This window comes from Ornithorhynchus anatinus, chromosome X4 (assembly GCF_004115215.2).
Source record: "Ornithorhynchus anatinus isolate Pmale09 chromosome X4, mOrnAna1.pri.v4, whole genome shotgun sequence".
Taxonomy (NCBI): Eukaryota; Metazoa; Chordata; class Mammalia; order Monotremata; family Ornithorhynchidae; genus Ornithorhynchus; species Ornithorhynchus anatinus.
The window spans coordinates 7,150,460-7,175,536 of record NC_041752.1 but is presented as its reverse complement, the minus strand read 5'-3'; the positions used below and the strand labels follow the sequence as shown (position 1 = coordinate 7,175,536).

Here is a 25,077-nt window from a genome sequence, read left to right as displayed (position 1 = left end):
AGGTAAGATCCTGGGAAACTTGGAGCAGTGGGTGGGAAATCTCTGAATTTGGCACCGTAGAATTTTCTGGTTAAATCAGAGAACAGCAACTCACTTCGTCTAGCAGGCCTCCTTCACCATCTCCAAAATGCAACAGTTACACTTTCCCCCTTCAAAGCCCTACTGAAGGCTCACCTCCTCCAGGAGGCCTAAGTCTAAGATTAAGCCCCACTTTTCCTCAACTTCCCCTCCCCATCATTGGCCCAACTAGCTCCCTTTATTCTACCTCTCCTCACTGCCCCACAGCACTTGTACATATATATGTACATATCTATAATTCTATTTGTATTAATGCCTGTTTACTTGTTTTGATGAGTATATATCTATCTATAATTCTACTTATTTATATTGATCCTATTGAAGCCTGTTTACTTGTTTTGATGTCTGTCTCCTCCATTCTAGACTGTGAGCCCATTGTGGGCAGGGATTGTCTCTATTTGTTCCTGAATTGTACTTTCCAAGTGCTTAGTACAGTTCATTCATTCCTTCAATCGTATTTCTTGAGTGCTTACTATGTGCAGAGCACTGTACTAGGCGCTTGGAGTGCACAATTAGGCAATAGAGACAATCCCTGCCCAACAATGGGCTCACAGTCTAAACAGAACAGAACAAAGCAAAACAAGTAGTCTGGCCTTGATATTATCACGATAAATAAAATCATGGATATATACACATCATTAACAAAATAAATAGAGTAACAAATAATATATACAAATATGCACAGTGCTGTGGGGAAGGAAAGGGGGAAGAGCAGAGGGCAGGAGAAGGGGGGAATGAGGAGGGGAGGAGGAGCAGAGGGAAAGGAAGGGCTCAGTCTGGGAAGGCTTACTGGAGGAGGTGAGCTCTCAGTAGGGCTTTGAAGAGGGGAAGAGAGTTAGTTTGGTGGATGTGGGGAGGGAAGGCATTCCCGGTCAACGGTAGGACATGGGCCAGGGGTCGACAGTGGGACAAATGCGGACGAGAGACCTTGAGGAGGTTAGAGTCAGAAGAGCAGAGTGTCCGGGGTGGACTGTAGAAGGAGAGAAGGGAGGTGAGGCAGGAGGGGGCAAGGTGAGGGAGAGATTTGAAGCCAAGAGTGAGGAATTTTTGTTTCATGCAAAGGTTGATAGACAACTACTGGAGGTTCTTGAGGAGAGGAGTGACTTGCCCAGCGGGTTTCTGTAGAAAGATGATCTGGGCAGGGGAATGAAGAATGGACTGGAGCGGGGAGAGACAAGAGAATGGGAGATCAGAGAGGAGGTTGACACAATAATCCAGTTGGAATATTATGAGAGCTTGTACCAGCAAGGTAGCTGTTCGGATGGAGAGGAAAGGGTGTTTCTTGGCGATATTGTGAAGGTGGGACCGGCAGGTTTTGGTGATGGATTGGATGGGTGGGGTGAATGAGAAAGCGGAAAGCACTCCATAAATACGATTGAATGAATGAATGAACCCATCAGATAATTACTCTCCCTGCTTTCAAAGCCTTAATGAATGCACATCTTCTCCAAGAGGCCTTTCGAGACTGAGCCTGACTTTTGCACATCTCCCACTCCCTACTGCGTCACCCTGACTTGCGTCCTTTGCTCTTCCCGCATCACCTACCCTCACCCCCTCACCCCCCGCAGCCCCACAGCACTTGTAATGATGTCTGTCTCCCTGACTCTAGAAAGGGAGCTCATTGTGGACAGGGAATGTCACTGTTCATGTTGTATTGTACTTTCCCAAGTGCTTATAACAATGCCCTGCACACAGTAAGTGCTTAATAAATATGATTGAATGAATGAATGAACGCCACTTTGAAGTGGGGACAAAAGGACTGTTCTGCTGTTTCACATATCATTGATTTCACACTGCTCTTGCATGGAACATAAACCAGTGAGGTCAAATGCAATATTTTTCAAGAAGAATATTTCTGTACTGCCACCCCTCCTTCTTTCCCCTCTACCTCTGCAGCCTCTCAGCTTCAAGATCCAAATTATGCACCATTAGTAGATCACTACTTTACTAATATCACCATCTTTGAGAAAGATATCAGTTAATTCATCTTTAAAAAGGACTCCAACACCACTAACACATCACTTCTGTATCATATCACCTTTTAGAAGGCTAATGACACGGCCATTTTTGATGAAAGTCACTATGAGGCAGTCTTTGAGAAAAGCTAGAGAGCTGCCATCTTTGAGAGTTCTCTGCAGCCCTCTGCTACATGACTCTCAGAGCCAGTGGTTTACCAGTGTGCTGCTGACAGTGTCCATATCACTCATACTTTTGTTAATTGTTAATCACTTACTTTGTGCCAGGCATTGTACTAAGTCCTGGGGCAGATACAAGGTAACCAGATTAGACCCAGTCCATATCCCACATGGGACTCTTGATCTTAATCCCATTTTACAAATGACATAACTGATGCAAAGAGAAGGAAAATGACTTGACAGCAGGCAAGTGCTGGAGCCAGGAGTAGAACCCCAGTCACCAGTGATACAATTTTACCCTCACTTGAGTCAACTTTGAACTCCTGATATCAGTCAGATACATGGGAATAGTTCTCTTCCAAGGACCTTTCCCAAAGTGGTTTTCATGTCCCTGTTCCTCAGACTCTGGATGAGGGGGTTCATTGTTGGGGGCATCACAGTATAGAAAACATATATTAGCACATCCACAAATGATGCAGACTGTGAGATCGGTTTCAGAAACTCAAAGCTCCCTGTCGAGAGGAATAAAGTGACGACCAAGAGATGAGGGAGGCAGGTGGAGAAAACCTTAGACTTTCCCTCTGCAGACTGGATTCTCAGCACAGTGGAGAAGATGTAAGTATAAGAGACGATGATAAACATGAAGCAGATGATGAACAGCCCGGCAATGAGAGCTGTGACTCTGACTTCTCCAGCTGTATCGTTGGAGCTGGAGAGCCTTAGGAGCTCGGGGACATCACAGAAGAACTGGTAGATCACATTGGACCCACAAAAGGGTAAGGAGAAAGTGGTGATAATATGCATCAGTCCAGCAAGAGCCCCACTGGCCCAAAAAGACGCCAGCATCTGTACACAGGCCCCTCTGCTCATGACAACCTCATAGCACAGGGGGTGGCAGATGGCCACGAAGCAGTCACAGGACATCACCGTGAGGATGCCCATCTCCGTGCATACAAAAACTGAAAAGAAGAAAACTTGATCTGCACATCCTAGGAAAGAGATAGAACCACTACAGGTCAAGGAGTTGGTAAACGATTTGGGGATGGTGACAGAGATATAGCACAGATCTAAGAAGGACAAGTGTTTGAGAAAGATGTACATGGGGGTTTGAAGATGTCAGTCAAAGGTGGTGATGGTGAGGATGAGGAGATTCCCCGCCAGGGCTGCCAGTTAGACCAGAAGGAACAGGATGGCTTGGACAAGCTGCAACTCCCTAGTGTCAGAAAACCCCATTAATAATGTTGGTATTTGTTAAGCGCTTACTATGTGCAGAGCACTGTTCTAAGCGCTGAGGTAGATACAGGGTAATCAGGTTGTACCACGTGAGGCTCACAATCATTTACAGATGAGGTAACTGAGGCACAGAGAAGTGAAGTGACTTGCCCACAGTCACACAGCTGACAAGTGGTAGAGCCGGGATTCGAACTCATGACCTCTGAATCCCAAGCCCGTACTCTTTCCACTGAGCCACACTGAGGAATTCGGTCACTATGGTTAGGTTGGCCATTCCCTTCCTCGGGATGCTGGGAACGTGCAGGGACAGGAAAGAGATATAAGAAAGTAAATGATGAAGACCAAAGTCATCAGATTGTAGATAGAAAAGGAGGGATGCAATTTGAGAACACCAGATGGACCCGGGCATCCCCTATTCCTGGTACAGTGCCAATTAGGCATTTGTTCCAGGAGCAGTGCTCCTCTTCTCACATTCGTAGTTCAGTCCCTCATATCAAAAGATTTCTTGAAATCCCACCTCCTCTAGGAGGCTTTCCCTGATTTGTTTTCTTCTTTCCAGATCATATCCTCTAAATTAGCATTTCAACATTTATGCACCAAAAGCTACCTGTAGCACTCTTGTACCCATCGATTTACAAGCTTTACGATTTGATCGATCAATCAATGGTATTGACTGAGCATTTACTTTATGTAAAGCAGTGGACTAAGTACTTGAGAAACTATAATTTCAATTAGTTGGTAGACACAATCCCTATTCAGCTTTTCATTCAGTTTTCCCTCCTAGCTGTAAACTATTTTGTGCTTGTCTCCCTGTATCCACAAGGAGATACATTTGCAGCTGCAGCAATATATTTTTGTTTTTTAGAGGCCTATTCTATTGCCTAGAATAATGAACTCACTCATACAAAGTGTGCTAAATCATAGATTTTACTAGGAATACACAGACAATATAACCTAGGGTGAAAATACAATAGAAAGATTGTAAAAAAAATATAAAAAACCAATAAAAGCTGGAAAAATAGTAATAAGCAAGATATACATCACCTATCTGGGAGAGCACCTACATCTGATTTCAATGCTGGGGAATCCCGTTTACAGCTTCAGAGTCCCAAATGAGAAAGTCCCGAGCAGAATGTATTCTCTACGGGTGAGACTCCAAAGAGTAGAGTCTTTGGGTTTATATTGATAATCAAACAAAGAAGGCTCGGTGCCAAAACATAGAAATTTGCTTACTAAGTCATTGCGTGGCTTCAAGAAATAAGATTGAAGAACAGCCCAAGGAACTGGCTAGTTTCCCTGAATGATTCCACCTGGTATTCTGTTATCATTACAGGATTGTAAGTATCTTTGGGTCCCAGGAATTGTGGCCACAATTCCCAGGAGGGCCTCAAGGTTGCACCTTTGGCTTTGTTCCTCCCCGGGAGCATAGCCAACACACCAGGGCAACAGCAAAGTTCAGCAACTAGTCATGCTTGGACTGTAATAGGGAAGATCTTATTTATTAACCCTTCTATCGGCCTTAAGATCTGACATATTGATAGTATAAGCGATTAAAACCTTTGGGGTAAATTGGTGATATAGCCATTTCATCTTGATGTACATATAACAGTTGCAACAAGACAAAAATATGAGTATTACAGCAAATACCAATATTGGGTTAAACAACGCAGAGAAATACCTTTGTTCAGTAACCGTTTTAAAAAGGAAATCATACCGATGATGATTAGTATTGGAAGCAACTAAGTGTGATGCTTCTATTAAATGAATACTGACGATTTGCATCCTAATTTTGTATTGATTTAGCTGGTGTTGGTTATGATCCAATAAAGCTTTAAGTTGTTTAGACTTCTGTAGTATGCTCACTAAAGGTTCTAGGGATACATATAAGTCAGATAGGGGTAAAGAGGGGGGTACCCAAGTCAAGAAAACATCATCCACTACATCAGGGGAAAAATAAAAATCATCACCCTGCCAATGGAGATACTCTATATTCTGCAAACAACCAGAAAAGGGGGCAATCCGATTGATAGAGGAGACATCAGTCTGATTGCTAGAGGAAATACATATATGTTGTGAGGTTACTTCATAAAGCATAGAGAAATTGGCAATGGGATATAAAGTCAGATCACACAAGTTTTGAGAGTGCTCTATAGTAGACAGGGCTCCATCTGTCTAGTAGCCATACCACATACTTTCCCTCAGTCAGTATCGATACATTGTGAGAATAAATATGTCGCATTTCTTTCATCTATATACTCCCCATTTATGTGGGGTAATGCAAAATAATCACCAAGGACAAGAGGGATAGTGTGAAATCGGTACATAATTTGCACACTTCTTACATCAAAATGGGTTAAAGAGCCCACACAATATTCATTGGTATATTTGACATATGGTACTGGAATTCTTAACCAGTGTCTATCAGGAATGTGGGGGTATAGCAATTTTCTACATAGCATACTATCTCCATGCAATAATTGCCTTTGTGTCTTGTCCTTCTGAATAGAACTATACAAATTTTGTAATGAACATATAGTCAAAACTAATTAATTTGGACATTTTTAGGTCTATGCGTAAGTTAGCTAAAATAGATCTATTAAACAGGGTTAAAAATGTATTTTCATAATCTAGAGCGAGTTGGTGGGGCAGGATTGTCGTGGGTAACCACTGTGCATTTAAAGTCAAAGCCTGAGATATGTCTTGGCCAGCACTGTGCAGTCTGCTAGCCAAGTGTAACGGCACATGCCGTTGAGTTGCCCAGATTCTGGAAAAGGAAGCAGACCACACCAGTCAGGCTTAGTGAGATCTATATAAAAGTGGTTTATTTGGGGAAGTTACTTCCAGGATGGCCCTGGGTGGTAGCAGGCCACAGGAAACACACCACACCCCACCTAACCAGAGCCACCCCTTTATATGTTGCATGATATCACTACAGAAGCAAAACAGCTTAGATACCGAGCTTACCAGCTAGATCTGCGCATGTCCAGGGCACATACCATACTCGCGAAAACACAGCCTTGGCCTTGAAACTCTGGCGGGTCAGATCCGGGGCAAAACATCCCCTACAGTCCACCCCTTCTGACCCGCTCATACAATCATAGCCCGATAGTCTTCCCCAGAGGTCCCTGAGCGGTTCACAAGGGGCTTCACCATCAGGGAGGCGATGTGTGCCCCACAAAAGTTGACACATTGGAGGTACATACCACAACGACAATATTCACCCATGCAAGTGAGGAGCAGGATACCTCCCTCGCAGAGGACATAAAGCATGTAACGCCTCCAGCCCACTCCCCATGCCTGCAACCACTTGTCAATGCTGTCCTGGGGGGCAGAAAGGTACTCTATTTCCTGCCGCATGTGCTCTAAATAATGAGTCACATTACCCTCTTCATCTGGGATGTATACACAGCATATGGTACATACTATAACGCAAGATCCCCCTTGGGCCGCAGTTAGAATGTCGAGGGCCATGCGGTTCTGTAACACTACCTTTCGCATATGTGCCACCTTGATGTTAAGGAGGGACAGACTGTGGTAACTATCATTTATAGCAGCTTGCATAAAAGCATTCAAAGCTTCTACTTGCATCATTATTAATTCTAGACCTACCCCGGGAATAAATACGTTTAGGAGGTGGTTATGCCAGTGAAATATCTCCCTGGTCCAACGAGCCCATACAAGGGGCAGGTTTGGAACTGCGGCTGGCAGGTGCCTATGTACCTGCCCTTAGGAAAAAACGTATCCTATGGTGCATCAGCCTACCCAACCTGCACTTAGCCATGGCCACAGATATGGTCTGCAGCTCTACTATGTCCAGTTTGGGGCCAAATGGAACGAAGTCGACTCAGACGTTCTTTGAGCCAGGCCAATGTGCACCATTCACCTGTCAGGTGTAGTTGCACAGCACCTGGGAGGGGTCCAACCCACCCGTAAGGGAGGCATGGGGCAATGGGATGACCCTGCTACACTTAAACACCATACCAGGTCCTCCTGCTGTTCCCAACAGAATGTGGCGGAGGCAGCTAATTGCCCAGACCTCGCTGTCACCCACATACGACCCATCCAGAGCTGATAAGTGTCCAAATTCTGAGTGGTGTTGAGCAGGTCTCGGGCTCGCAGCCAAGCCTCGGAATGGGTCTGGCCACTGCTGAAGGTGCGATTGTGTCCAGGTCCTCGGCTCTCCACTGGCCACAGGCTGGTGGCCACTTCTCCATCCCGGGCTTGCACTGCAGTCCAGTCGGTCCCACGCAGAGGGGATACCCACCACGCGATACCTGAAACACTGGACACTGGCAGGTGGATATTAATATTAGTGTTAATCATTAGTTAATTAGAATTATTATAGATATTAGTGTTATTAATAATTATTACACCTTCCCTTGAAGGTGTAAGGGAAGGAGAGCAGAAAAGTGAGGACAGCTCTGTTAAGGTGGTGAGTCAGGGCTGCAGTGAACATGTCTGTTAGATATCTAATTATTAATAACACTATAGCTGCTGCTATAGTCAGCAGCCCTGACTTACCACCTTAACAGAGCTGTCCTCACTTTTCTGCTCTCCTTCCCTTACCCCTTTCCCCTGCCCTAACATTTACCGTTGACCTTAGCTTTTTTCCGGCCTAAGCTTTCTCCTAGCCTAAGGTTTTCCCCTCTCCCTGGCCTAACCTTTTCACCTAGCCTAGCCTTTTCAACTAGCCTAACCTTTTCTCCTAGTGTAACCTTTTCCCCTAGCCTAACCATTTACCATAGCCTAACATTTTCCCTGACTTAACCTTTTCCACTAGCCTAAACATTTCCCTTAGCCTAACCTTTCCCTTGCAAAATCTTTCCCCTGGCCTAAGCTTTTCCCCTTGCTTATCCATTTCCATTGGCTAACCTTTTCCCTGGCCTAACCTTTTCCCCTAGCCTAAACATTACCCCGAGACTAAACTTTTCCCCTACCCTTTCTCCCTGGCCTAACCTTTTCACCTATCCTAACCTTTTCCCCTAGCCTAACCTTTTCCCCCAAGCTAACCCTAGCCCCTACCCTAAGTTTTTCCCTGAAACTAACTTTTACACCTAGCCTAACCTGCTTTTCCCCTAACCTAAACTTTACACTTAGCCTAACCTTTTCCCACAGTCTTACCTTTTACCTGGACTAATCTTTTCCCCTAGCCTAAACTTTTCCCCTAGCCTAACCTTTTCCCTTGGCCTAACCTATATTCCTGACTTAACCTTTTCCCCAGCCTAACCTTTTCCCCTAAAGTTTTCCCCCGGCCTAACCTTTTCCCTGAGCCTAACCTATTCCTTTGGCCTATCCTTTTCCCTAGCCTAAACTTTTCTCAAGGCCTAACCTTTTCCCCTAGTCTAATATTTTCCCCTAGCCTAAACTTTTCACCTGGACTAATCTTTTCCCTTGGCCTAAGCTTAACCCTGGCCTAACCTTTTTCCGTATCCTAACATTTTCCCCTAGCCTAAGATTTTCCCTAGGCTAACCATTTCCCCAGCCTAACCTTATCCCATTGCATAACCATTTCCCATAGCTTAACCTTTTCCTGTTGCCTAACATTTTACCCTGGCCTAACCCTTTCCACTATCCTAACCTGTTTCCCTAACCTAAGCTTTTCTCTTTGCTGATTGTCTTTCCCTGGCCTAATCTTTTCCAGCTGGTATTTCAACAGATTTTTGTCTTCTCTATCCTTCCCCTGCCTTGTTAACTAGAGGAGTGTGGTTTGGCTCCTCAGACAGGACCTAGCCAAAGGGGCCACATGGGAGATTAACTAATAGGGTTTATTTTCTACAGAAACATTCTGAACACGTCACCCCCATCCTCAAAAATCTTCAGTGGTTGCCTATCCATCTCCGTATCAAACAAAAATTCCTTACTACTGATTTTAAAGCTCTCCAACACCTTGACCCTTCCTACCTCACCTCTCTTCTCTCCTTCTACCTCCCAGACCACACACTCCACTCCTAAGGTGCTAACCCTCTCACTGTGCCTCCATCTCCCTGGCTCGCCACCGATCCCCTGGCCCACGTCCTACCTCCCACCCGGAACGCTTCAGTATGACCGATTGATTCAGTTGATTGATTTGGGTCTCCCTCCTCAAATCCGCCAATCTCTCTTCCTCCCTTCAAAGCCCTACTGAAGGTGTACCTCCTCCAAAGGCCTTCCCAGACTAAGCTCCACTTTTCCTCAGCTCCCACTCCCTTCTGTGTCACCATGACTGGAGCAACTTTGCTCTTTCCCCCCTCTCCCCGCCCTTCAACCCTTATGAATATATCTATAATTTTATTTATATATATTGATGTCTAATTACTGGTATTGATGCTTCCCCTCACCCACCTAACACACACACACACATACACACACACACACACACGCACTGTGAGCCTGTGGTGGTCAGGAATTGTCTCTCTTTACTGCTTTACTGTACCTTCCAAGCACTTAGTAAAGTGCTCTGTTCACAGTAAGCACTCAATAAAAATTAACCAATGAAATTTATGCAGACCAATTTACCAAGGCTTGGGAGAGTTTAACGGATCTGGTAGACGAGATCCCTGCCTTCGAGCATCTTACATGTTAGTGGGGGAGGCAGACAGTAAAAGAAAATTACAGGTAAGCAGGATTTCTGGGGCACAAGTGCATTTGTGTGTGAGCAAGCATCCACACACTTGTGCTCTTGAGTGCTATCTCTGCAAGGGTGTGTTTTGTGTATTTTGAGTTGTCTGTTTTGGGGTGCTTGCCTATGCATATGCCCATGTATGATGTCTCCGTTGCCTGTGTGTGTGCACCTGGTGAAAATTCCCTGTCATGGGCCTGGGAATCAGGTCAGGGGTTCTAATCCCAACTCTTGGGATTAACCCTTGGCTGCTGTTTGGCCTTGGGCAAGTCACTTCACTGTGTCTTTTCTCATCTGTAAAATGGCAATTAAGACAGAGAGCCCCATCTGGGACAGAGACTGTGTCCAACCTGAATTGCTTGTGTTCCACCCCCCACCCCCACTACTTGGTATAGTGCCTGGCACATCGTGGGCACTTAAATACCACAATTAATCCCAATTCTGCCATTTGTCTACTGTGTGATCTTGGGCAGATGACAACTTCTTTGGGCCTCAGTTGTCTCATCTGTAAAATGGGGATGGAGACTGGGTGCCCTGTATGGGACAGGGACTGTGTCCAAGCCCAGTGGCTGTGTCTTTATCCAAGCTCTTGCTGCAATGCCTGACATGCTAACCACTTAACAAATACCACAGTTATTATTACTATAAACTATTGAAAACGAGTTACTAGACACATTCCTTTCCCACAAGGAGTTTACAGCCTAGAGTGGGACACAGACATAAACATAAATAAAGGATGGACATCCTGGTACTTAAGCACTTAATACTACAATTATTGTGCTTATCATTATTAGAAAAGGGGGAGGGGAAGCAGATACCCAGAAAGATTGAGGCATGCCACTAAGTCACACAGCAAGTCACTTAGGTCACTTCGATATGACAGACTGATTCATTAGACTGACTGGGTAGTGGGTAGTGGGACAACCGCCAGTCTGAGCCCGTGCTCACCTCCAACCCATTCTACCCCTTCCCCGTCTCCTGGGCCTAGAGGGTCCTGCCTTACGTCCTAGCCCTGCCCATAAAAGTACATGGGGCAGGGATAAATCTGAGACCCTCCAGGCCATGGGAGCCACATTCCTCTAGAGACCCTGAGGCTGGGTAGGGGGGGAGGGAAGGAGAAAAAGAGGATGCCATCACCTCCCAAACGTACAAGGCAAAGGCCGGGGGGCCCAAACTGGAAAGAAAAGGTTTCAGGGCCAAACATGCAAGCCAAAGATTGGTGGGGGGCAAACCTGCAAGGAAAAGGCTGTGGGGCCCAAACTGGAACCAGAAGAGTTCGGGGCCAAACCTGCAAGGCAAAGGCTGCGGCCAAAAGCGTTCGGGACCAAATCTGCAAGGCAAAGGCTGTGGAGGACCAACTGGAACCAAAAGGATTCGGGGCCAAACCTGCAAGGCAAAGCCTGTGGGGTCCAAACCTGAATGAAATGTGTTCAGGGCCAAACCTGAAAAGCAAACTCTAGGGTGCCCAAACTGGAAGCAAAAGGGTTCATGGACAAACCTGCAAGGCAAAAGCTGTGGGGCATAAAGTAGAACCAAAAGGGTTCGAGACCAAATCCACAAGGCAAAAGCTGTGGGACCCATACAGGAACCAAAAGGGTTCGGGGCCAAACATGCAAGGAAAAGGCTGCAGGGCCCAACATAAACAAATGGATTCAGGTCCAAATCTGCAATGCAAAGGCTGCGAGGCCCAAACCTGAATGAAAAGAGTTCAGGGCCAAACCTGCAAGGCAAAGACTGGGTGCCCAAACTGGAAACAAAAGGGTACGGTGCCCAACCTGCAAGGCAAAGGCTGCGGGAACTAAACTGGAAAATAAAGCATTCCGGTCCAAACCTGCAAGGCAAAGGCTGAGGAGCCCAAACCTGAAACAAAAGGGTTCGGGGCCAAACTTACAAGGCAAGGGTTGGGGGGATAAACAGGCAAGGCAAAGACTGTGGGGCCCAGACTGGAACCAAAAGTGTTCCAGTCTAAACTAAATTTTCCCTTGACTAACCTTTTCCCCTGGTCTAACCTTTTCCCTTAGGCTAATCTTTTCCCCTACCCTAACCTTTTCCCCTATCCTAACCCTTTCCCCTAATCTAACCACTTTCCATAGCCTAAATCCTTTCCCTTAAACTAGCCTTTACACATAGCCTAACCTTTTCCCATAGTCTAACCTTACCCCTGGCCCAACATTTTCCCTTGCCTAACCTTTCCCCCTCACCTAGCCTTTTCCCCTAGCCTAACCTTTTCCATTAGCCTAACCTTTTTTCCTAGTGCAATCTTTTCCCCTGGCCTACACTTTTCCCCAGGCCTAACTTCTTCCCTTAGCCTAAACTTCTCCCTTGCCTAACCTTCTCCCTGGCCTACCCTTTCCCCCTATCCTAACCTTTTCCCTTAGCCTAACCTTTTCCCCTAGGCAAACATTTCCCCAATGCTAAACTTTTCCCCTAACCTCCCCTTTTCCCCAAACCAAAGCATTTCCCATAACCTAGCCTTTTCCCCAGCCTAACCTGTTCTCCTTGCCTAATGTTTTTCCTTAGCCTAACCTTTCCTCTAGCCTAATCTTCCCCCTGGCCTAACCTTTTCCCCTAGCCTAAACCTTTCTCTTGGCCTAACCTTTTCCCCTGCCTAACCATTTCCTCTGGCCTAAGCTATTCCCTGGCCCAACTTATTCTGCTTGCCTAACCTTTTCCCCTAGCCTAATCCTTTCCCCTAGCCCTAATTTTTCCCCTAGGCTAACCATTTCCCCTGGCCTAACCTTTTCCCATAGCGTAACCTTTATCCTAGCCTAACCTTTACCCCTTGCCAAACGATTCCCTTGGCCTATCCTTTCCCTGACCTAACCTTTTCCCAAGGCCTAACCTTGGACCTTAGCCTAACCATGACCTTAGCTTTTCCCTTAGCCTAACGTTTTCCCCTACCCTAAACATTTCCCCTAGCCTAACCTATTCCCCTAGGCTAACCATTTCCCACGGCCTAATATTTTCATTCATTCAATAGTATTTACTGAGTGCTTACTATGTGCAGAGCACTGTACTAAGCGCTTGGAATGTACAATTCGACAACAGATAGAGACAAGCCCTGCCCATTGATGGGCTTACAGTCTAATTGGGGGAGACAGATGGACAAAAACAAGACAAGTTAATCACAACAAAAAATAGAATCAAGGGGATGTACACCTCATTAACAAAATAAATAGGGTAAAAAAAAATATACAAATGAGCACAGACCTGAGGGGAGCAGAAGAGCAGAAGGAAAGTGGGGAAAGGGGGCTTAGCTGAGGGGAGGTGAAGGTGGGGCAGAGAGGGAGCAGAGGGAAAAGGGGAAGCTCAGTCTGGGAAGGCCTCTTGGAGGAGGTGAGCTCTCAGTAGGGCTTTGAAGAGGGGAAGAGAGTTAGTTTGGCGGAGGTGAGGAGGGAGGGATTTCCAGGACAGCGGTAGGATGTGGCCAGGGGACGACGGCAGGATAAGCGAGAACGGGGGACGGTGAGGGGTGGGGAGTAGAAAGAGAGAAGGGAGGAGAGGTAGGAGGGGGCAAGGTGATGGAGAGCTTTAATAATGTTGGTATTTGTTAAGCACTTACTATGTGCAGAGCACTGTTCTAAGCACTGGGGGAGACACGGGGGAATCAGGTTGTCCCACATGGGGCTCACAGTCTTAATCCTCATTTTACAGATGAGGTAACTGAGGCCCAGAGAAGTTAAGTGACTTGCCCACAGTCACACAGATGACAAGTGGCAGAGCTGGGATTCGAACTCATGACCTTTGAAGCCCAGAGTGAGAAATGTTTGTTTCATGCGGAGGTTGATAGGCAACCACTGGAGGATTTTAAGGAGGGGAGTAACATGCCCAGAGCGCTTCTGCAGGAAGATGATCTGAGCAGTGGAATGAAGAATAGACTGGAGCGGGGCGAGAGAGGAGGAAGGGAGATCAGAGAGAAGGCTGATACAGTAGTCTAGCCGGGATATTACAAGAGCCTGTAGCAGTAAGGTAGCCGTCTGGGTAGAGAGGAAAGGGTGGATCTTGGCAATACTGTAAAGGTGAGACCGGCAGGTCTTGGTAATGGATCGGATGTGTGGGGTGAATGAGAGAGACGAGTCAAAGATGACACCGAGGTTGCGGGCCTGAGAGACAGGAAGGATGGTCGTACCATTCACAGTGATAGGGAAGTCAGGGAGAGGACAAGGCTTGGGAGGGAAGGTGAGGAGCTCAGTTTTGCTCATGTTGAGTTTTAGGTGGTGGGCAGACATCCAGGTGGAGACAGGAGGCAGGAGGCAGGAGGAGATGCGAGCCTGAAGGGAGGGGGAGAGGACAGGGGCAGAGATGTAGATCTGCGTGTCATCTGCGTGGAGATGGTAGTTGAAGCCGTGAGAGCGAATGAGTTCACCAAGGGAGTGAGTGTAAATGGAGAACAGAAGAGGGCCAAGAACGGACCCTTGAGGAACTCCAACAGTTAAAGGATGAGAGGGGGAGGAGGCACCTGCGAAGGAGACCGAGAATGACCAGCCAGAGAAATAAGAGGAGAACCAGGAGAGGACGGAGTCCATGAAGCCAAGGTGAGATAAGGTGTGGAGGAGAAGGTGCTTTTCCCCTAACCTAACCTTTACACTTAGCCTAACCTTTTCCCAAAGGCTTACTTTTCCCCTGGCCTAACCTTTCCCCCTGGCCTAACTTTTTCCCTAGCATAACCTATTCCCCGACTTAAACTTTTCCCCTGGCCTATCAATTTCCCTAGCCTAACATATCCCTTAACCTAACCTTTACATCTTGCCTAACCTATGACTTCCTGGCCTGGCTCCGAAGGCTTTGCTTTCCCGGTTTGGCCCACCCGCCTTTGCCTTGCAGGTTGGACCCCTCCCCGCTTTTGCCTTCCAGGCCCAGGTCCCAAGCCTGTCTCGTGCCAGGCTTGGCCCTCCCTGCATTTAACTTCTCAGCCTGGCCTCGAAGCCTTCGCGTTCCAGGTTTGCACCCCCTGCCCCCACCCCATTCATTCATTTATTCATTCAATAGTATTTATTGAGCGCTTACTATGTGCAGAGCACTGTACTAAGCGCTTGGAATGTACAGATCGGTAACAGAGACAGTCCCTGCCCTTTGACGGGCTTACAGTCTAATCGGGGGAGACCCAAGCTTTGCCTTCCCAGCCTGGCCCCGAAGCCTTTGCCTTCCAGGTTAGACGCCCTGCTCTGTTCCTTCCAGGCCTGGTCCTGAACCCTTATCATTCAAGTTTCAGCTCCCCTGCCTTTGCCTTCCCAACCTGGCCCCGAACACTAGTCGTTTCAGGTTGGGCCCCCTAGCCTTTGATTTCCAGGCCTAGCCCCGAACCCTTCTTGTTCCAGGTTGGGCCCCCCGTCTTTGCCTTCCCAGCCTGACCCAGAGCCCTTCTCTTTCCAGGTTTGCCCCCCAACCCCGGCCTTTGCTTTCCAAGTTTGGCCCCTAACGTTTCTCATTGCAGGTTGGACCGCCCACCCCCCGCCCCTCACCATTGCCTTCGAGGCCTGGCCCCGAAGCCTTTGTGTTCCAGGTTTGGCTCCCCAGCCTTTGCCTTCCCGGCCTGTCCCCAAAGCCTTTGCGTTGGTGGTGTATCCTCCCTTACCGCCTTTGCCTTCCCAGCCTGGCCCCGAAGCCTTCCCGTTCCAGGTTCGGCCCCCCAGCTTTTGCCTTCCATGCCTGGGCCCAAAGCCTTCTCATTCCAGGTTGGGCCCCCCAGGCTTTGCCTTCCAGGTCTGGCCCTGAACCCTTCTCATTCCAGGTTTGGCACCTCTGCCTTTGCCTTCCAGGCCTGGCTCAGAAGCCTCCACGTTCCAGTTTGGGCCCCCCACCTTTGCCTTCCTGGCCTGGCCCGAAACCTTTGGTTCCAGGCTGGACCCCTCCATCTTTGTCTTCCAGTTTGGACTCCCCCTCCTTTGTCTTCCAGGCCTGGCCCCAAACACTTTTCGTTCCAGGTGGTGCCCCCGCCTGCCCTGCCTTTGCCTTCCAGCTTGCCCCCCCCCGCCCTGCCTTTGCCTTACAGTTTGGGACCCCCCCCACTTTTGCCTTCCATGCCTAGCCCCGAGCACTTCTTGTTCCACGTTTGCCCGCCCCTCCACTTTTGCCTTCTCGGCCTGGCCCCCCATCTTTGCCTTCCAGGCCTGGCCCCAAACCCTTATCGTTCCAGGTTGGGTCCCCACACCTTTGCCTTTGAGGCCTGTCCCCGAAGCCTTCTCGTTCCATGTTGGACCCCTCCACCTTTGCTTTCCAGGTTGGACTCTTCCTCTTTTGCCTTCCAGCGCTTCTCATTTCAGGTTAGGCCCCCTGCCTTTGCCTTCCTGTCTTGGCTCCGAACACTTCTCGTAACAGGTTTGATCCCCCTTCCTATGCCTTCGAGGCCTGGCCCCGAACCCTTCTCGTACCAAGTTGGGCCCCCCTGCCTTTGCCTTCCAGGATTGGCTCCCCCACCTTGGCCTTCCAAGTCTGGCCCTGAACACTTCTCTTTCCAGATTTGGCCCCCCGGTCTTTGCTTTCCAGGTTTGGCACCAAACCCTTCTTGTTCCAGGTTGGACCGCCCCCCCCTCCCACCCCCAGCACTGCCTTCCAGGCCTGGTCTCCAAGCCCTCATGTTCCAGGTTTGGTTCTCCCGCCTTTGCCTTCCCGGCCTGGCCTCAAAATCTTCTTGTTCCAGGTTTGGACCCCCAGCCTTTGCCTTCTCTGCCTGGCCCTGAAGCCTTCTCGTTCCAGGTTGGGCCCCCCGCCTTTGATACCAGGCCTGCCCCGAACTTTTCTCGTTCCAGGATGGGCCCACCCTGCCACTGCCTTCCAGGCCTGGCCCCGCAAACTTCTCTCTCCAGGTTTGGTCCCCCCACCTTTGCCTTCCCCACCTAGCCCTGAAGCCTTCTCATTCCAGGTTGGGCCCCTCGCCTTTGATACCAGGCCTGCCCCGAACCTTTCTCATTCCAGGTTGGGCCCACCCCGCCATTGCCTTCCAGGCCTGCCCCTGAACCCTTCTCCTTCTAGGTTGGGCCGTCCTGCCTTTGCCTTCCCGGCCTGGACCCGAGCCCTTCTCATTCCAGGTTGGGCCCTCCTGCCTTTGCCTTGCAGGTTGGGCCACCCCACCTATGCTTTCCAGGTTGGGCCTCCCCGCCTTGGCCTTCCAGGCCTTGCCCTGAAGCCGTCTCATTTCAGGTTGGGCCCCTCCACCTTTGATTTCCCAGACCGGGCCCCCCACCTTTGCCTTCTAGACCTGGACTTTAACCTTTCTCGTTCCAGGTTGGGCCCCCATACCCTTGCCTTCCAGACCTGGCCCCGAACACTTCCCTTTCCAGGTTTGCGCCCCCCCCCCCACCTTTGCCTTCCAGGTTTGGCCCCAAGCCCTTCTCATTCTAGGTTTACCACCCCCCCGAGCTTTTGCATTCCCGGCCTGGCCCCCCGCCTTTGCCTTCCAGGCCTCTTCTCCAAACCCTTCTCATCTGAGGTTGGGCTGCCCCGCCTTTGCCTTCCCGGCCTGGCCCCAAACCCTTCTCTTTCCTTTTTGGGACCCCCAGCCTTTGCCTTCCAGATTTTACCCCCCAGCCTTTGCCTTGCAGGTTTGGCCCCGAACCTTTTTCGTTCCAGTTTGGGCCCCCCAGCCTTACCTTTCATATTTGACCTTAACTCTTCTAATTCCATTTTGGAACCCCCAGCCTTTGCCTTCCAAATATGCCCCCCTACCATTTGCCTTGAAGGCCTGACCCTGAACCCTTTTCTTTCCTGATTTGCCCCCATCCCCACCCCAGCCTTTGCCTTGCAGGTTTGGCCCTGAAACTTATTCATTCCAGTTTTGCCCCCATAGCCTTTGCCTTGCAGGTTTTGCTACAGACCCTTTTTGTTCCAGTTTTGCCCTGCCAGCCTTTGCCTTTCACGTTTGGCCCCAAACCCTTTCATTCCAGTTTGGGCCCCCCAACCTTTGCCTTGCAAGTTTGGTCCTGAACTCTTCTCACTCTATTTTAAGAAACCCTGCTTTTGCTTTCGATTCTTGTCCCTGAATGCTTCTCGTTCCACTTTGGGCCCACTAGCCTTTACATTGCAGGCCTGGCCTTGAACCCTTCTCATTCCAGTTTGGGTCCTCCTGTCTTTGCCTTCCAGATTTGCCCCCCCAGCATTTGCCTTGCAGGCCTGTACACAAACACTTTTGGTTCCAGTTTGGCTCCCCCAATTTTTGTCTTCCAATTTTGCCCCCCCAGCCTGTGTCTTGCAGGTTTGGCCCCGAACCCTTTTCATACCAGTTTTGCCCCCAAGCCTTTGCCTTGCAGGTTTGGCCCCAAATGCTTTTAGTTTCACTTTGGGCCCCCCACCCTATGCCTTGCAGGATTGGCCCCAAACCCTTTTCTTTCCAGTTTTGACCCACCAGCCTTTTGTTTTGAAGGTTTGGGCCTGAACCATTTTCGTTCCTTTCATTCATTCATTCATTCATTCATTCATTCGTATTTATTGAGTGCTTACTATGTGCAGAACACTGTACTAAGCGCTTGGAATGTACAATTCGGCAACAGATAGAGACAATCCCTGCCCACTGACAGGCATACAGTCTAATCGGGGGAGGCAGACAGACAAAAACAATAGCGATAAATAGAATCAAGGGGATGTACACCTCATTAACAAAATGAATAGGGTAATAAAAATATATACAAATGAGCAAATGGGCACAGTGCTGAGGGGAGGGGAAGGGAGAGGGGGAGGAGCAGAGGGAAACGGGGGAAAAGGAGGTTTAGCTGAGGAGAGGTGAAGAGGAGGGTAGAGAGGCAGCAGAGGGAGCAGAGGGAAAAGGGGAAGGTCAGTCTGGGAAGGCCTCTTGGAGGAGGTGAGTTTTTACCTAGCCTAACCTTTTCCCTTGGCCTATCCCTTTCCCTGACCTAACCTTTTCCCCTGTCTTAACCATTTACCCTAGTCTACCCTTTTCCCCTAGCCTAACTTATTCCCCTGGTCTAACCTTTTCATAACTTAACCTGATCCCTAGCCTAACCTAAGATGATCCGGGCAGCGGAATGAAGAATAGACTGGAGCGGGGAGAGACAGGAGGAAGGGAGATCAGAGAGAAGGCTGACACAATAATCCAGCTCGGATATTAAAAGAGCCTGTACCAGTGTGATAGCCGTTTGGATGGAGAGGAAAGGGCGGATCTTGGCGATATTGTAAAGGTGAGACCAGCAGGCAATGGTGCCAGATTGGATGTGTGGGGTGAATGAGAGAGCTGAGTCAAGAATGACATCAAGGTTGCAGGCTTGAGAAACGGGAAGGATGGTCATACCATCCAAAGTGATAGGGAAGTCAGGAAGAGGACAGCGGGACAGGAAGAGGACAGGAGGGAAGATAAGGAGCTCAGTTTTGGACATGTTAGGCACATGGTGTCCACTCGCCATCAATGACCCAAAAGTGAACCGTGACTGAACTGAAAGCACTAGAGGTTTCAGGAGTGTTCCTGTTAGGGACCCACAGGCTTTGCCTTGTAGATTTGGGCCCTGCAGCCTTTGCCTTGTACGTTTGGCCCTGAACCCGTTTCTTTTCCGTTTAGGTCTTGCAGCCTTTATCTTGAAGGTCTGGACCCGAACGCTTTTGGTACCAGCTTGGCCTCCCCAGAGTTTGCCTTGCAGGTAATGCCCCGAACACTTTTTGTTCCAGTTTGGGCCCTCTAGAGTTTGCCATGCAAGTTTGGTCCTGATCCCTTTTCATTCAGGTTTGGGCCCCTCAGGCTTTGCTTTGCAGGTTTGATCCCGAACCGTTTTCTTCCACTTTGGGTCCCACAGACTTTGTCTTTTGCAGGTTGGGCCCGGAACAATTTGGATTCCACTTTGGGCCCCGCAGCCTTTACCCTGCAGGTTTGCCACCCCTCCCCCACATCCTTTGCCTTGCAGCTTTGGCCCTGAACCTTTTTGGTTCCACTTTGGTTCCCGCAGCCTTTGCCTTGCGGGTTTGGACCCGAACACTTTTGGTTCCAGTTTGGGCCCCCTAGAGTTATCCTTGAAGGTTTGGCCCCAAACCCGTTTTGTTTCACTTTGGTTCTCGCCTTTGCCTTGCAAGTTGGCCTTTAACCCTTCTGGTAGCAGTTTGGCCACCCCAGAGTTTGCCTTGCAGATTTGGTCCTGGACGCTTTTGATACCTCTTTGGACCCCCTAGAGTTTGGGTTACAGGTTTGGCCCCAAACCCTTTTCGTTCAGTTTTTGGCCCCACAGCCTTTACCTTGCAGGCTTGCCCCAAATCCTTTTCCTTCAAGTTTGTGTCCCACGGACTTTGACTTGCAGGTTGGGCCCGAATCCCTTTTGTTTCCACATTGGACCCCACAGCCTTTGCTTTGCAGGTTTGACTCCACAGCCTTTGCCTTGCAGCTTTGGCCCATGCCCTTTTGTTTCCAGTTTGGGCTCTGCAGCCTTTGCCTTGCAAGTTTGGCCCCGAAAGCTTTTAGTTCCAGTGTGGGCCGACTCCAGTTTGCCTTGCAGGTTTGGCCCCGAACACTTTTCGTTCAGGTTTGGGCCCCGCAGCCTTTGCCTTGCGGGTTTGACTCCCAATGCTTTTTGTTACAGGTTCACCCCCCCAGAGTTTGCCTTGCAGGTTTTGCTGCATCCTATTTTGTTTCACTGTGGGTCTCGCAGCCTTTGCCTTGCAGGTTGGCCTGGAACCCTTCTGGTACCAGTTTTATCACCCCAGAGTTGGCTTTGCAGGTTTGGTCCTAAGCCCTTTTGATACCAGTTTAGACTCCCTAGAATTTGGGTTGCAGGTTTGGCCCCAAACCCTACTTGTTCAGGTTTGGGCCCCTCAGCCTTTGCCTTGCAGGTTTGGCCCCGAGCTCTTTGGTTCCACTTTGGGTCCCACAGCCTTTGCCTTGCAGGTTTTGGTCCTGAACCTTTTTGGTTACACATTGGGTCCCGCAGCCTTTGCCAACAGGTTTGATCCCAAAACCAATTTGTACCAGTTTGGGCCCCACAGCCTTTGCCTTGCAGGTTTGGCCACGAATGCTTTTCATTCATGCTTGGGCCCCGCAGCCTTTACCTTGCAGATTTGGCCCTGTAGGGGATGTTGTGCCCCGGCGCTGACCCGCCAGAGTTTCAAGGCCAAGACTGTGTTTTCGCGCTTATGGTATGCACCCTGGACATGTGCAGATCAAGCTGGTAAACACCTTATCTAAGATGTTTTGCTTTTGTAGTGATGTCATGCTGCATATAAAGGGGTTAGGCCAGGCGTGGTGTGTCTCCTTTCTTTCAATAGTATTTATTGAGCGCTTACTATGTGCAGAGCACTGTACCAAGCGCTTGGAATGTACAAATCGGTAACAGATAGAGACGGTCCCTGCCCTTTGACGGGCTTACAGTTTAATCGGGGTTATTTACAGTCTAATCGGGGTTACTTACAGTCTCCTGTGCCCTGCCGCCACCCAAGGCTGTCCTGTAAGTAACTTCCCCAAATAAACCACTTTTATATAGCTCTCACTAAGCCTGACTGGCGTGGACTGCTTCCTTTTCGGAATCTGGGCAACTTGATGGCATGTGTCGTTACAATTGGCGTAGTCGGCAGGATTCCAAACAAGGGAGCATGGGGAAAGGGACCTTGCCGGGGGGAGTCCCGGAATGGTCGGCCACTTCCAATTGGACGAAGGCAGCCTAACTGATTGATGGGTGGGGCCCCCCATAGGAGGATGGGAAGGGCCCTAAGATCCCCTCTAGGTTAGTAAATCTCCTGACGGAGGGAGCGGGGATGGTGCCAGCGAAGGAATGGTGCCGAGGGGCTGAGGCCGTGGCCTGGCTTTACTTGTGGGCTGTCAGACTAATTGCGGAGGCATAAATGCGGGTGGAGGCCCGCATTACTGCACTAGAAAGTGAAATAGCTCAGAGACGAAACAAATTAGCCCGGGAAGGGGATGTGAGTACGGCTACCCCCCTGCTAACCTCCGAGTCATAGGAAAGGTCGGAGGAGAAGAGGAGAAAACTAGGGAATTTAGCATGTAGGTTTGTGCGGGCGGAGGCCCGGATGATTGCACTAGAAAGTGAAATAGCTCAGAGACGAGACAAATTAGCACGGGAACGGGATGTGAGTACGTCTACTACCCTGCTAGCCTCCGAGTTATTGGAGAGGCTGGAGGAGCAGGGGAGAAAACTAGGGAATTTAGCATGTAGATTTGTGCGGTTAGGAGGCCGCAGGCTAACCCGCCCACGGATGCTCGTGATTACTGCGCCCCTGGGGCGGGGGGGATGCAAAGGCCTAGAAGCCTTAGGAGGCGGACAGTGAGGACACGGAGGAAGCAAACTAAATGAGAGTAACTGCAGAGGATGGCCGACCCTGCGCTGGTTTATGCCTGCCGAGGGCACGCCCCATCGTGACGTGCAGGTTTGAGGAACGGCGCATTGCTGACGATGGGGGAAGGGATTGAAATAGCACGGAGGAGAATGTAACCGCTTGGGATTATGCCCTGGCAGAGTTGACAAGAGTTTGCCTCTCCATTCCAACAGAAGGGGCGAGAGATTCTAGTCGCCTGGCTAGTGAATGGGCCTACCAAATTGTGGGGCGGATCTAGGCGAGGTGGAGCAGACGGGAGGAGAGCCGGGATGGTCCCGTCCGCGGGATAGACCGACAGGCCCAAGGACCTACCCCGACGCAGGAGCGGGCGGGGGTGGGGGGGCCGTGAGGGTCAGCCCTACACAGAGGTTGAGCGATCCCCCTCGTGCGGGAACCCCGCGGGAAAGGATTGATCAACAACCTAATGTAGTCATAGTGAGCTGGTCGAGACGGCTAGGCCCGCCACAGCAGTGTCGACCCTTAGATTAAGATTGATCAACAACCTAATGCAGTGTCAACCCTTAGATTCGGCCCTGCCCCGGCTCCTCCCCGCCCCCGCCACGGTAGAAGGAGGGGAGGCGGGGGAAGGTGGCAGGGGAAGGCTGGTCCTCGTCCCAGCCCTTCCCCTAGGGGTGGAGGTAGAGGAGGGCTATTGTGTCAGCCTTCTCTCTGATCTCCCTTCCTCCTTTCTCGCCCCGCTCCAGTCTATTCTTCACTCCGCTGCCCGGCTCATCTTCCTGCAGAAACGATCTGGGCATGTCACTCCCCTTCTTAAACACCTCCAGTGGTTGCCTATCGACCTCCGCTCCAAACAACAACTCCTCACTCTAGGCTTCAAGGATCTACATCACCTTGCCCCTTCCTACCTCTCCTCCCTTCTCTCTTTCTACTGCCCACCCCGCACGCTCCGCTCCTCTGCCGCCCACCTCCTCACCGTCCCTCGGTCTCGCCTCTCCCGCCGTCGACCCCTGGGCCACGTCCTCCCGCGGTCCTGGAACGCCCTCCCTCCTCACCTCCGCCAAACTAATTCTCTTCCCCTCTTCAAAACCCTACTTAAAACTCACCTCCTCCAAGAGGCCTTCCCAGACTGAGCTCCCCTTCTCCCTCTACTCCCTCTACCACCCCCCTTCACCTCTCCGCAGCTTAACCCTCTTTTCCCCCCATTTCCCTCTGCTCCTCCCCCTCTCCCTTCCCATCCCCTCAGCACTGTACTCGTCTGCTCAACTGTATATATTTTCTTTACCCTATTTATTTTGTTAATGAATTGTACATCGCCTTGATTCTATTTAGTTGCCATTGTTTTTACGAGATGTTCTTCCCCTTGACGCTGTTTAGTGCCATTGTTCTTGTCTGTCGGTCTCCCCCGATTAGACTGTAAGCCCGTCAAACGGCAGGGACTGTCTCTATATGTTGCCAACTTGTTCATTCCAAGCGCTTAGTACAGTGCTCTGCACATAGTAAGCGCTCAATAAATACTATTGAATGAATGAATGAAGGTTTGGTTACCACAGATTTGCCCTGCAGGTTTGGCCCCAAACCCTGTTGCTTCCAGTTTAGGCCCCACAACCTTTGCCTCGCAGGTTTGGCCCTGAACACTTTTCCTTCCAGTTTGGGTCCCTCAGCCTTTGCCTTGCAGGTTTGGCCCTCAACCCTTTTTGTTCCAGTGTGGTCCCACCAGAGTTTGCCTTGCAGGTTTGGCCCTGAACCCTTTTTCGTTCCAGTTGGGGCCCCACAGCCTTTGCCTTGCATTTTAGCGCCCCCAGCCTTTGGTTTGCAGGTTTTTCCCTGAACAAGTTTGGGTCCAGTTTGGGACCCACAACCTTTACATAACAGGTTTGTCCCCCTAGACTTTGCCTTGCAGGTTTGGTCCTGAACCCTTTAGGTTCCAGTTTAGGCCCAACAGCCTTGCCTTGCTGGTTTGTCCCCACAGCCTCTTACTTGCAGGTTTGGTCTGAACACTTTTTGTTCCAGTTTGGGCCCTGCAGCTTTTGCCTTGCAGGCTTAGCCCCCAACCTTAGTCCAAAGTTTGACTTTCAGCTTTGTCCCCAAATCCTTTTCATTCCTTTTTGGGCCCTGCAGACTTTCACTTTCAGGTGGGGCCCCGAACCCCTTTCGTTCCAGTTTGGGCCAGGCAGTATTTGCCTTGCAGCCTTGGCCCTGAACCCTATTCGTTCCAGTTTGGGCCCCCTAGAGTTTGCCTTGCAGGCTTGTCCCCGAACCCTTTTCATTCAGGTTTGGGCCATGCAGCCTTTGCCTTGCAGGTTTGGCCCCAAACCCTTTCCATTCCAGTTTGGGTCCCACAGACTCTGCCTTGCAGGTTAGGCCCGGAACGCTCTTGGTTCCAGTTTGGGTCCCGCAAACTTTGCCTTGCAGGTTTGGCCTCGAACCTGTTTAGTTTCAATTTGGGTCCTGTAGACTTTGGCTTGAAGGTCTGGACCCGAACCCTTGTGCTACCAGCTTGCCCCCCGCCCCCAGGAGTTTACCTTGCAGGTAATTCCCCAAACCCTTCTGGTTCAAGTTTGGGCCCTGCAGCTTTTGCCTTGCAGGTTTGGCCCCGAACTCTTTTGGTTCCAGTTTGAGCCACACAGCCTTTCCCTTGCTGGTTTCCCCCCAAACCCTTCTCCTTCCACTCTGGGCCCCGCAGACTTTGCCTTGCAGATTTGGCCCCAGGCCCTTTTGGTTCCAGTTTGGGCACAGCAGCCTTTGCCTTGCAGGTTTGTCCCCTCAATCTTTTCCTTGTAGGTTTGGCCCCGAACCCTTTTGCTTTCAGTTTGG

General features: G+C 49.8%; 1 pseudogene; it reads right to left on the bottom strand.

Moving 5' to 3' along the window:
- Nucleotides 1-2,546: 2,546 nt before the first annotated feature.
- Nucleotides 2,547-3,446, bottom strand: LOC100079126 (annotated as a pseudogene).
- Between the last annotated feature and the right edge of the window lie 21,631 nt (nt 3,447-25,077).